The sequence below is a fragment of the Callospermophilus lateralis genome, unplaced genomic scaffold (genome assembly GCF_048772815.1).
Source record: "Callospermophilus lateralis isolate mCalLat2 unplaced genomic scaffold, mCalLat2.hap1 Scaffold_205, whole genome shotgun sequence".
NCBI classification, from domain to species: domain Eukaryota; kingdom Metazoa; phylum Chordata; class Mammalia; order Rodentia; family Sciuridae; genus Callospermophilus; species Callospermophilus lateralis.
Genome location: NW_027513036.1, coordinates 251,344 through 264,224, shown reverse-complemented (window position 1 = coordinate 264,224; position 12,881 = coordinate 251,344). Strand labels below are relative to the sequence as shown.

The following is a 12,881-nucleotide window of genomic DNA, read 5'->3' as shown; positions in this document are numbered from 1 at the left end:
AAATTTGACTGGCCAGATCCTTTTAAAATTGGGTCAGTGCCTTTTACTCAACTGAAAAAAAAAATCTCAGTGAAAGCCTTGAGAAAAGTTCATAGTTAAATTTGAAACAAGTCCAAGAAGTGACTACATTTGCATAACTTGATCTGTATTTGGAAAAAAAAATTCCACCGAAGACAACAATGGAAGCTTATCAAATCAGAATTTCACATAGATTTTCCATAGCCCTACTAATGAATACTGACTCATTGGTCAGCTATGGTGAAAATTTAATGGAACTCTGAGATAGGAAATGAATGCATTAGAGTGTGTTCAGCGGTTCCATTGCATCAGTATGAAGACTGCATTAAGCATCTAGTTCCTCTGCTGCTTTCTGAGACCAATTCTAGGGAACTGTCAAGGGTTATTAATTTTTTAGCATTTTGATTGGAGTTAGACCCTATCACTGAATTAAAAACTCTTTTATTTTGCCATAGTCATGAAAAATTAGAACTTATGTAAAATTGGGATTGTTTGTGCTGCTAATCTAGTTTTATTTCAAGATGGCAGGTAATCTACAACTGAATCCTTCCTAAGGAAAAATAAAATCTACAGGATAAAGTCTAAGGTAGAATTGAAGATACTAGTATATTACACCAGTATATTATTGTATGAAGTCGATGTGTAGTGAGCCAAATGTGCTCTCAGTATTTCCATTTCACAGATGGGAAAGCTGAGGCTCAGAAAGTTCATAAATTGTTTAAAGTCAGTATGCATAATAGAATAGTTGTCAAGGTCTAAATTCTAACTACTTCTAATGCCAGGGACCATGTTTTTTTTAATTTTTTTTATAGTGAAAAGGATGACTTGGTACAGATATTTTTCTCTACTTTGGATATATATTTACAAAATTATCTCATTATTTCAGTTTACATTGAGCTCTGGGCCCTTACGTAGACTGTAGTCATATTTTTATGACAATAGTTTGCCTTGGACGTTCTTCCTAGAACTTATTTTAGACTCTTATTTGGGTGATTAAATAATATTGTTCAAATCAGGACACTTCTGAGGCTACTGTTATTAGATATGCTAGGGACACCAGGACTACACTGGGATGTACTGGCACATGGGACTTTGCCGTCATTTGACCAGGCCACCCACTAGGATACTTCTATGCTGCTTCTGGTACAGAATTCCTATCTGCTGAGTTCAAAACTAGGAATTGTTTTCAATGATCCCATGAGGCCATCTTTATTTTCTCAGGGTTCTTTTTCTAGACAGCTATTTTTTCCTCTGTTATAGAACAGAAAATTTAATAAGCAACCTAAGAAGAATAAATTATCCTAATGTTCCTTTAGAGCAGATTGGCTGTGGACACAGAGGCGCATCACTTATCACAGCAACAATACAAGTATAAAACTGTACCTTTAATAAGTTTTTTTTTTTCTTGCAGAGTTTTCAGGGAAGGTCTTCGGGTAATAAACTTCTTTAATCGGCTTTTAACTCTGTTTTTGTCGCTTGTATCAGAAGCACTATGATGTAGTCTGAACACTGGAGATTAAAAACAAAGTCAGAGGCTCTCAGTAAATTTCTCCTTTATGATTATTACTTTATGCAAATATGAATAGAAAACAGTAGTTATTGAAAAACTACCTGAATTAATAGCTCAGGCCCTTCTCTGTATATAGGGCATATGAGTAAAATTCGACCACATGAAAGTATTAGTATGACTTCAACATCAGGGTGCAATCAGAATATGGGTAGCTCCAATTATATACAATTAATTTTCACTTTAATTCCTTTATATTTAGCATAATAACTTTTATCTAAATAATTTTATATCTGTTTAAACACAAAATTATGGTCAGTTAAATTAAAACCCATTATCTAAATTGGGAGGGAATGATTTAGCATTGCTAACTGCAATTAATTCTGATTATATACTATCTCTGAGTAATGCAGGTATTTTTGAAGGCTCTGTTTGTCCAAATAATTTTGTCAATCTTCTATTTTATGTTAATACAAACTGATTTTCTTTATTTTGGAAGCTGATATTTGTTACTTTCATTATTGATGCTCCGTTACCACAAAATTTAGGTGAAAACTGGACATATATTTCCCTCAAACATTTCTATGTCTTCATCAGTTCCCTATTCTCAGCCTTATTTTCAAATTAATATGTGTGTCAAATTCATTCCTGAACAAATACTTGCTGAATGTTTTAATAATGATCATCAGGTTCCATGCTACAGGCTGTGAATTAAATGAGGAATAAAACACATAAGATCTGTATTTTCATTAAGCATAGATTCTGTACACATTCAAGGTGTCTTATTATTATTACTGATTATAATTTGTTGTATCTCTAAGGTAAAATAGATCCTAACTGGTTTTCTAGTTTCTTAACCCACTTGTTCAAAAATTCACATTTTGGGACACTTTATTAGATATTGTTTTTAAAAAATTCAGTTCTCCTTTACAAAAATCTGCCTCAGACTGTTAGAAGTCTTCCAATATTGGTAAATTGTGGGTATTTTGCAACTCCTTCCTCCAGCTTGGATCACAAAGCAGTTGTAAATTTGAGTTAGCAAGATGGGCAGTTAAGATAAAGTATAAAGCTAGAAAGAGGAGAAGGAGAAAAAGTTGTACCTGCATGTTGACTGGGAGAAGGGTGGAGTTTTAATGGTAAATTAGGTTCAGAGTTTTGGATAAGACATGGGACTAGGTGCTATGCTATACTGAATCAAGACAACGCTTGCCACTTAAAAGAACCAACATACTTTGTATTATCTTAACTAGAATTTCTTGACTATTAATATTTTAGGCCATGTAGTTCTTTTTGCAGGATGCTATCTCAGGCAGACTGTGTAGAATGTTGAACAGCCTCCCTGGTATGGATCCAACAAGATACCAGTTGCACCTGCCTCAGCTGAAACAATCAAAAATGTCTGTAGACATTTCTAAATGTGCCCTGGGAGGGATGCAAAATTGTTCCATTGAGAATTGCTGCCTTAAACTGATGGGACAAGTTCCACAGTCCACTAAGTTCTCTTTTATTGGTATTAAACCATCTATCAGCACACTGGGAGAATGCAAAGGTTGTGTGAAAAGCAAAATGAAATCCTTAAGTAGCATAAGTATAATACACATAATATATACCCAATCTATCACCAATCTATCATAAACTATCTGTTCATTAAATGAATTGGTAATAGGCAACTGTTACCTATTACCTATTACAAGTGAGAAAGGTGAATGGATCTACAGCTAGAAAAAAGTTAGGACTCACTGCTATAGATTAGAACTTCCCAACTAGTGTGTCTGAAGAATGGGTTATGTAATACTCAGCACTCAGCACTCATGGTAATAAAATAGAATCACAGTGATTCTATTTTATTACCATGTGCAGCTGTGTACATTTTGACTATGAGTCTTATGTATTTCTTTCAGTGGGTTTTAAAAATATTGTCATTTTTCTAACAGGACCTTAACTTCAACCACTGGAGAAGCACTGCATCAGACAATGCCCTCTACTATGGTAGTTACTAGTCATTTGGGTCTCCTGAGCATTTGGAATGCATCTCTGTTTTTTTGTACTTGGACTGAACTGGGAGGTGAGTTTTGCACCCCTTTAGTTAATTTTTGCACTGTGTGATTACAAGTTTGTTAAAGTATGTGTGGGGTCACTTGGGTGCTGTGGGAAAATGGAAGGAACACATCCTCAGTCCTTTTTATTTTTATTTTTTTTTATTTTGAGACAGGGTCTTACTAAGTTGATTAGGTCCTTGCTGAATTGCTGAGGCTGGCCTTGAACTTGCCATCCTCCTGCCTAAGCTTCCAGAGTTGCTGGGATTATAGGTGTGTACCTCCAAGCCCAGCTTCAGCATGCATCTTGTAATTTATGTTTAAATTGTAATATTTTGGATATCTCAGCTACAAGAAATATAGAATTAAAATGTTTCTTTAACTCTTTAAAATAAGCTACCAGAAGATTTTATTTTACATATATGGCTCACATTATATTAATAGGCAGTGTTGCTAGATGATAGAAATGAATACAAGTTGACCTACTATGTACATAGCAGTACTGAGTTTAACTGTTATGGATAAAAATGCACCTGGTCTATGTAATTACAATAAATCATATAATAGAAATATAAGGAACTAAGGAATCTTAGAGATGAATTGACCTCAGAGAAAAAGTGCCTTTAGAACCCAAGCAAGCAACTCAGCAAATTAGTGAGACCCTAAGCAACTTAAAGAGACCCTGTCTCAAAATAAAAATAAAAGAGGATTTTGCTCAGTAGTAAAGCCTCCTAGGTTCAATTGTGAGTACAAAAAAAAAGTCAAACAAATAAACAAACAAACAAAAAACTACCCAATAAAGCAAAAATTGCTTTTACAGGATCATGATTATTCAGGAATTAACTATTTCAAAATTGTATGATTAGAAGAACTACTCTGAGAATATTAATATACTATTCCTACATGATACCCTATCAACTTTCATTGTAGGTCTAGTCATTACAATGATTACCAGTGGTGTATAATCTGCTATAACAGATAACTGTAGTTAAAGTCCCTCAGGTCTGGGTTCTAGTGATGAAGAAAACAACATCCTGCAATAAAAGGTGTCTCAGGGTATTTCTGGTCACAAGTCCATCTTTGAATTGTATGGAACAATCAGTCTAAGTTTTTACAGGTTACCAGAATTTTCTATTTTTGGTCTAACCTCAAGACCTTGTCATTTCCCATGACAGACTGCCAAGAAATTCTGGGTCATTTTGGAGCTAAACTAATAATCTGATGAGGAAGTACTCTGCAAATTAAAACACACACACATAGACACAGTCTAAATACTAGATTATAAAAATAATTATGTGGTGAGTTATATCTTTTTGGAACCCCCAAGGTATTCTGTGATAGTATTCTTAATTAGAGAGATATATATGTATATTATATTGTTTTCAATACCACCATCTGGCTCCACACATAAGAAATGTCTGTAAGGTGCACTGGCTTTTCAAAAGAAATGCAAATATGTTTTTAAACACTTTAACTTGTTTCCTTTTCACATGTCCTAAGAAACTAGCAGTCTTGGATATGATTGTACAGCTTTTTAGTATCGTCAAATTCTTCAAAGTTTCCTGAAATGATGACTTTCCTGGAGACAGACTAGAGCATCAACTTCCATTTCCTGCTGTCATAAATAATCATCCTCAGATGACAAGTCAAGTTGCCAGGACTTTGCCATCATTCATTCTGCTCATTTGTTCTAAGAAGAGTTATGCAGAAGGTAAATTCAATATATGGCTATATATATAAGGAACAGTTTTTAATTAAATAATTTTAAAGTTCTATAAATTCAAAATATAAATGTAAGAAATGCATGGTTAAAAAGCAAGGTCCATCACTGGGTCCCTGAAAACTTCAGAAAAATCTTCGAATATTGTGGTTTACAAATCTGATTTTAACAGCCAAACTTATAAAACAGTTTACGCTTTTCTGTTGTCAAGGAAGAAAAACTTGCCAAATTGTTCATTTTAAGTAAATACAACATAACCAATTAAGGAAAGCAAAATTTAAACACATGCCTATGATAATCAGGACATAGTTTGCTTCTGATTTCACTACTGATTTTAACAGAACAGTGTTCCTTCCATTTTCCCACAGCACCCAAGTGACCCCACACATACTTTTAGAAACTTGTAATCACACAGTGCAAATAAAAGGACACTTTACTGGAAAATACACAGTGTGGTACAATAATCCATCATTTATAAAAAATAGAATTCAGCCTTTTCTTTTTCCTCAGAGATTCAACTACTTTTTGAGGGTGAAACTTCCTGCAGTTTAAAGATTTATGTTAAGCCAATGAGTAGTTCTTTCCATTGTCATTTAAACTTTTTATTTGAAAACAAAAAGAGCTGTAAGAGATATGCATTTAAATTCCAAAGCATTTAATCTGATTTACATAGGAGACTAGAGGAATCACCCTTAATTGTACTTATTTTCACCTCCAGGAAGAGTTAACCTGAATTGTACTAGCTTTTCAAGTTTGCTAGAATTTACTTACATTTCCTTTATGATTTTCTTTTCTTTTTTTTCAATCCATGGATGATCTTTTCTTTTAAGCCCAAATAGAATATTTTTTAAAAGACTAAGAATCTTTAATAACAATATGCAATTTTCGTCTCAACACACATAGGCCAAAAGCATTAACTTTAAGCATCATTCTTAACCAGTTGAAAGATTTAATTGGTGCTAAAGCTGTTCTCACTAAGAAGGGTTAGGATCTTGGGCTTCCTAAGATGGTAGGATAGTGGGCTTTCTAAGATGATCTTCATTTAATAGCATTACATATGAGAATAGGCATCAGCCCAACACAAGCTTCATACCTGACACAGCTACTAGGGTGTTAAAACCACATCTGGAGGTCAGAATGCATATTGTAATGGTGCCTTTGAATACTTATTGTCCTATGTTAAGAAAGGAAAGGGAAGCAACACAGTTGTTTGGATGAGGTACATATACTACTATTCTATTAAGGGTATGGGAACCACGAAAGAAAACCCCCAAATCTTCCAGAATCCAACAGTTTGGATAACATGATCCACAATTGTACATCAGCCAGAACTTTTCTTGCTGGGGACCTTATTTTGAAATATTCCCTTTTCCTGCCAAACTGCTGTTCTTGCAGTATTCCCATGTTACAATTACATGTTGTTATTATTCTTTTTTTTCCAATTTGGAAATTCTGGGAGAGCTAATGTTTCAGAAATTCTGCTAAAGAAAAGCAGAGTCATTACCCTTCAGAAATGATATCCCAAACAGCCTCCTATGCTACTTGCTCTCACATTCCGGATGAAGATGCACATAGGGATCAACATCAGGTATATAGAGAGAGTTTTATTAGCAGCTCAGAGCCCCCAGCACTTTAATCCAGTTCTAAGAGGACACTGGGGGGAGGGGGGGAACCAGCAGCAGTTGCTTAGTGCAATCATCTTACCACACTGCGGTGTCCAGAACAGGAGATCCAGAAAGAAATGACAAAATAAGGTTATGTCAGTCTCTTTATCCCCAGAGATTCCAAAACACTTCTCACAAGGATTACATAACAAAGTACTGAGTTGTCTCTACCCATATTTTCCAAGGCAACCCTCTTGTATTTGGAATTACCCTGTTGTACCACATTCTAAATTACTTAAATAAGAACACCTTATTCAAAATGGACTGCAAAGAAAAATAAAGTTTATTAAATTTCTCTTTACCCTCTTGCCTGACTTTTTCAAGGAAATACACACTCCTGGGCTAATTCATGGGACAGTAATAAATACTGCTTTGCTTTCTCTAGCATGCAGTTTCAGAGCCCAAAAAACTGCATGAACTCCCTCTGTTAAAGGGGACAAAAAGGATAGGCTTGGGCCTAATGTACTGTTGATCATTTAATATCTCTTAATTTCATAAGCTTGATGTAACCAGAAGTCATAATTCCAACCCCCAACTTGCAGCTTATGACACTAAGTTATTAAAAGTTTAAGTTACTTGAAACACAAATATTATTAAATCTGGAAATAATAGACAGAATGCAGGGCATTTTAACTGCAGGGCTTTGTTTAACCACTTAATTCCCACTTAGACATTGTAGAAATACAAAATAGATGATTAGATTCATAACAGAAGGGTATGCATATGTTATATATTCAATGGTCCATATTTATGCTATTTATCAATTTGTGGAGAAATGAGAATTCATACAATGAAAATGTTTAGTTAAATTATTTAGTTTAAATCGTCAAATCTCAATCTAACCATATTTTTATATTTTTAGGGTTAATAAAAAACTGACAAACCATCATTTAGGGGTATGGAAATTCCATGGTTGCTTTTTCCAGTAATATTCATATCCATATCTTCCAACATTTAATTAATTCACCTGTTTTATGTTGCAAATTCTTCACTGTTTTTTTCATGTAAAGGCATAATATTTTTATTTTGTTCATAATATACCTTAAGTGTGTCTATGTTGATAATGTGTTTCTATACCGCAAACCAGATCATTATGTTCAAATTATTACAGCATTTAGCCTAGCTTTGAGTTGCATAATGCATACTTTTGATGACAACAATGATGATGAGTTCCATGCTGTACTGTCAATATTGAACATATCATCAAAATATGTACCCTTCATTTCATTGTAAATATATCTGGTATTGTTTTATGATTCAAGGTTTAAAAAGATGTTTTCATTGCAGGTTATAGATATACTGTATTTTCAGAAAAACAAAAGGAAAGAAGAAGAAATATACCTAAATGCGACCAGCACAATTATAGAGGAGGAAAAGTTTATTTGAGGGCTCATGGTTTCAGAGGTCTTAGTCCATAGAAGGCCAGTTCTAAACCATGGGGCTTGAGGTGAAGCTGAACATCATGGCATAGTATGTGGTATGAGGAAAGCAGCTCTCATCATGGTGACCAGGAAGTAGAGAGAGACTCTACTCTCGAGATACAGAATATATATCCTATAGCCACACCCTACCACTTTAGCAGGGATTAATTCACTGATTGGTTTAAGACTCTTGCAACACAATCTTTTCTCCTCTGAAACTTCCTGCATTGTCTCACACATGAGCTTTTGGGGGACACCTCACATCCAAACCAAAACACATATAGTGTCATTTTTTCCACAAACAGAATCAGTAACAATGTAAAATGTAAAGATTCAGATCATTAAGACATTCTTCTATGAATTAGATCTATTATCTTGATTTCTTATGACTTGATATAATGTTAGTATAACTTTGTCACTTAAGAGCTACTCAAAATGTTGATAAATTTGCTAATAAAGTAAGTGGTTACTGAATTAAGACAGTAGCCTATTTTGATAAGTAAATTACTTAAAAAAATAACACAGAGCATCAATCCAGATGAAGTGCATTATGAAGTAGACACACCTTTTGCATGAAGAAAGACCACATATTAAATATAGGAATGGTACTCTTCTAGTGACAGAAAACAGTCCATAGTGAAATACAATGGAAAGAAACATAGAGAATGTCAACATCAGTCTATAAGCAGAGGAAAAAGACTCCCAAAATAGAGTTGTGGGAATGAAAATTGCAAATTAGAAGTATCAGGATTGCAAGATTCTAGGAAAATAGCACCTGTATTATTATAAAATCAATAATCAAACTTGGAAAATGAAATAAAATTCATTTTTGAAGCATTGTGTATTGCAGGGTTGAGCAGTATTTCAATTAGGTCATGTTTAAAATCCCCTCTCTCTAATTTTTATCTATCTATCTATCTATCATCTATCTATCTATTTATTTTATATTTGGTACTGGGGATTAAACTCAGGGACACTCAAACACTGAGCCACATCTCCCCAGCCCTATTTTGTGTTTTATTTAGAGACAGGAGACAGGATCTCACTGAGTTGCTTAGTACCTCATCATTGCTGAGTCTGGCTTTGAACTCATTATCCTCCTGTCTCAGCTTTCCAAGCTGCTGGGATTATAGATGTGAACCAGTGTGCCTCATATGTTTTCTCTCTCTCTCTCTCTCTCTCTCTCTCTCTCTCTCTCTCTCTCCACACACACACACACACACACACACACACACACACACAGAGTTTGTGTTTATACTTGCTTATACATCTGGAAAAATGTGTCTAAAAATGCAATTTCAGGGTGAGGGATGCAACCCAGTCATGAAGTACTTGCCTAGCACGCTCAAGGCCTGGGTTCAATCACCAGTAATCTTACCCAAAACAAAACAAAACAAAAAAAATGGATTATCAGCATAGAGTAACATATGACAACTTTGAAGTATTTTTCTTTAAATCTGCAAATTCCAGGCCCTGAGAGGGCTACAATGTATCTTTACAAAAGAGTATGTTATAAGGTATCCTTAATTTTTCCCACACAAGAGTTGAGCCACATAGAAATATATATAAAGAGTGGTACAGATAACTAGAGAAATGACTTAAAGCAAATAATCAATTGTTAAGAGAAAGAGGAAGTGGTTGAGTAGTTAATGGAATTATAAACAATTTATATTAATACATATAAATAAATGTCTTTCATATATTATTATAATATATTATTACATATCAATACATATTTAGATTACTTATATAATATTACATATAATATACAAAACTTTCTTACACTCTAAACTATATAATATGCTATTTACATATGTTATATGTGTATATATTATACATAATATAATATAATATAATATATTTATTGCAGTCACAGTATCTTTTCTATAGACAGACATGTACTTAGCCCACAACAGTATAAGGCACATCTCTAAACTTCTCTCAGTGAGACCTGGAAATTTCGTTGTTCTCTATTCTGAACCTCAGAACTCAGTAACTTATTTTATTCCTGATTGCTTCATAGGGACTGAGTACAAGAGTCCCTTATCAATTTTCCGGTGCTCTCTTGTTGGGTCGCTCCGGTCGGCTTCGGGCGCTGTCGCCCCTGCTCTCCCACCCCTGCCAACCTCCGCTCGGGTCTCTGCCGCGTCGCTTCCTTGCTCGCTCTCTCGCTCGCACATCCTCCCCGATGCAGCCCCGGGAGGATCCTGCCGCGCGCATGACCCGGTCCTCGGGTGGCAGCGGCTCTATGGACCCCTCAGGTGCCCACCCCTCTGTGCGTCAGATGCCTTCTCGGCAGCCTCCGCTGCCTCACTGGTCCCGGGGAGGCGGAGGGAGGCCCCGAGGGGGCACCCGGGCCTCGCCAGCCACGCAGCCACCACCGCTGCTGCCTGCCTCGGCCACAGGTCCCAACGGGACAGTGGGCGGGCCGGCGCCGACCCCACTGCTACCCCCATCAGCCACGGCCTCGGTCAAGATGGAGCCAGAGAACAAGTACCTGCCCGAACTCATGGCTGAAAATGACTCGCTCCACCCGTCCTTCACTCATGCCATGCAGCTTCTGACGGCAGAAATTGAGAAGATTCAGAAAGGGGATTCAAAAAAGGACGATGAGAAGAATTATTTGGACTTATTTTCTCATAAGAACATGAAGCTGAAAGAACGGGTGCTGATACCTGTCAAGCAGTACCCAAAGTTCAATTTTGTGAGGAAGATTTTTGGACCACAAGGGAATACAATCAAAAGACTGCAGGAAGAAACTGGTGCAAAGATCTCTGTATTGGGAAAGGGTTCAATGAGAGACAAAGCCAAGGAAGAAGAGCTTCGCAAAGGCGGAGACCCAAAGTGTGCCCACTTAAATATGGATCTGCATGTCTTCATTGAAGTCTTTGGACCCCCATGTGAGGCTTATGCTCTCATGGCCCATGCCATGGAAGAAGTGAGAAGTTTTTAGTACCAGATATGATGGATGATATCTGCCAGGAGCAATTTCTAGAGCTGTCCTACTTGAATGGAGTACCTGAGCCCTCTCGTGGACTTGGGGTGCCAGAGAGGCCGGGGAGCTGCACCTCCCCCTCCACCTGTTCCCAGGGGCCGTGGTGTTGGACCCCCTCGGGGAGCTTTGGTGCATGGCACCCCAGTGAGAGGTGCCATCACCAGAGGTGCCACTGTGACCCGAGGGGTGCCACCTCCACCTACTGTGAGGGGTGCTCCAGCACCAAGAGCACGGACAGCAGGAATCCAGAGAATACCTTTGCCTCCACCCCCTGCACCAGAAACATATGAAGAATATGGATATGATGATACATATGCAGAACAGAGTTATGAAGGCTACGAAGGCTATTACAGCCAGAGCCAAGGGGACTCAGAATATTATGACTATGGACATGGGGAGGTTCAAGATTCTTATGAAGCTTATGCCCAAGATGACTGGAATGGGACCAGGCCATCACTGAAGGCCCCTCCAGCTAGGCCAGTGAAGGGAGCATACAGAGAGCACCCATATGGACGTTATTAAAATCAAACAGGAGGGGAAAAATATCAGTTATGAGCAAAGTTGTTACTGATTTCTTGTATCTCCCAGGATTCCTGTTGCTTTACCCACAACAGACAAGTAATTGTCTAAGTGTTTTTCTTCGTGGTCCCCTTCTTCTCCCCACCTTCCTCCATTCTTAACTCTGCATTCTGGCTTCTGTATGTAGTATTTTAAAATGAGTTAAAATAGATTTAGGAATATCGAATTAATTTTTTAAGTGTGTAGATGCTTTTTTCTTTGTTGTTTAAATATAAACAGAAGTGTACCTTTTATAATAAAAAAAGAAGTTGAGTAAAAAAAAAAAAAACACACAAACCTGTTAGTTTCAAAAGTGACATTGCTTGCTTAAAGGTTCTGAAGTAAGGCTTGTTAACTTTCTCTTAGTTTTGATTTGAGGCATCCCGTAAAGTTGCAGTTGCAGAATCCCAAACTAGGCTACATTTCAAAATTCAGGGCTGTTTTGCAAAAGTGAGCTTAGACGTCTCTAAAAATGTTTCCATTAAAAACACATGGCGATTGAATCTTAAGTTAAATTTTAATATGAAAGATCCTCATGAATTAAATAGTTGATGCAATTATTAACGTTAATCGACTTAAAACAACAACAACAAAATTAGGTTTGTAAAACTGACTTTTTCATTATGTGGGTTTTGAAATCTAGCCCCAGGCATACAGTGTTGAGAGATACTTAGGGGGGAGTAAGTTTTGAAGAGGTTGATTGGGGCAGAGGGGCTGGCCATCTAAATTTAATTTGATGTAGTGTTTTTTAGCCACAATCTTTCAGTAAGAGTACTAATAATTAAAGTTTCAGTATTCAGGAAGACAAAAAGTATTTTGTCCATTTGAGATTCTGCACTCCACATAATGCTCACTTGGACATTGGGGCCAAAAGCTGAAGTTGTTCAGTAAGTTGATGGTTGTTAATATTGAACTGTTCCCAAGATAGTTAAGTATGTCTCAACACTAGCATGATATAATAA

General features: G+C 36.5%; 1 pseudogene; it reads left to right on the top strand.

Annotated features, from left to right (window-relative positions):
- The first annotated feature begins 10,554 nt into the window (after positions 1-10,554).
- LOC143640375 (KH domain-containing, RNA-binding, signal transduction-associated protein 1 pseudogene) lies at positions 10,555-12,161 on the top strand (annotated as a pseudogene).
- The last annotated feature ends 720 nt before the right edge of the window (positions 12,162-12,881 follow it).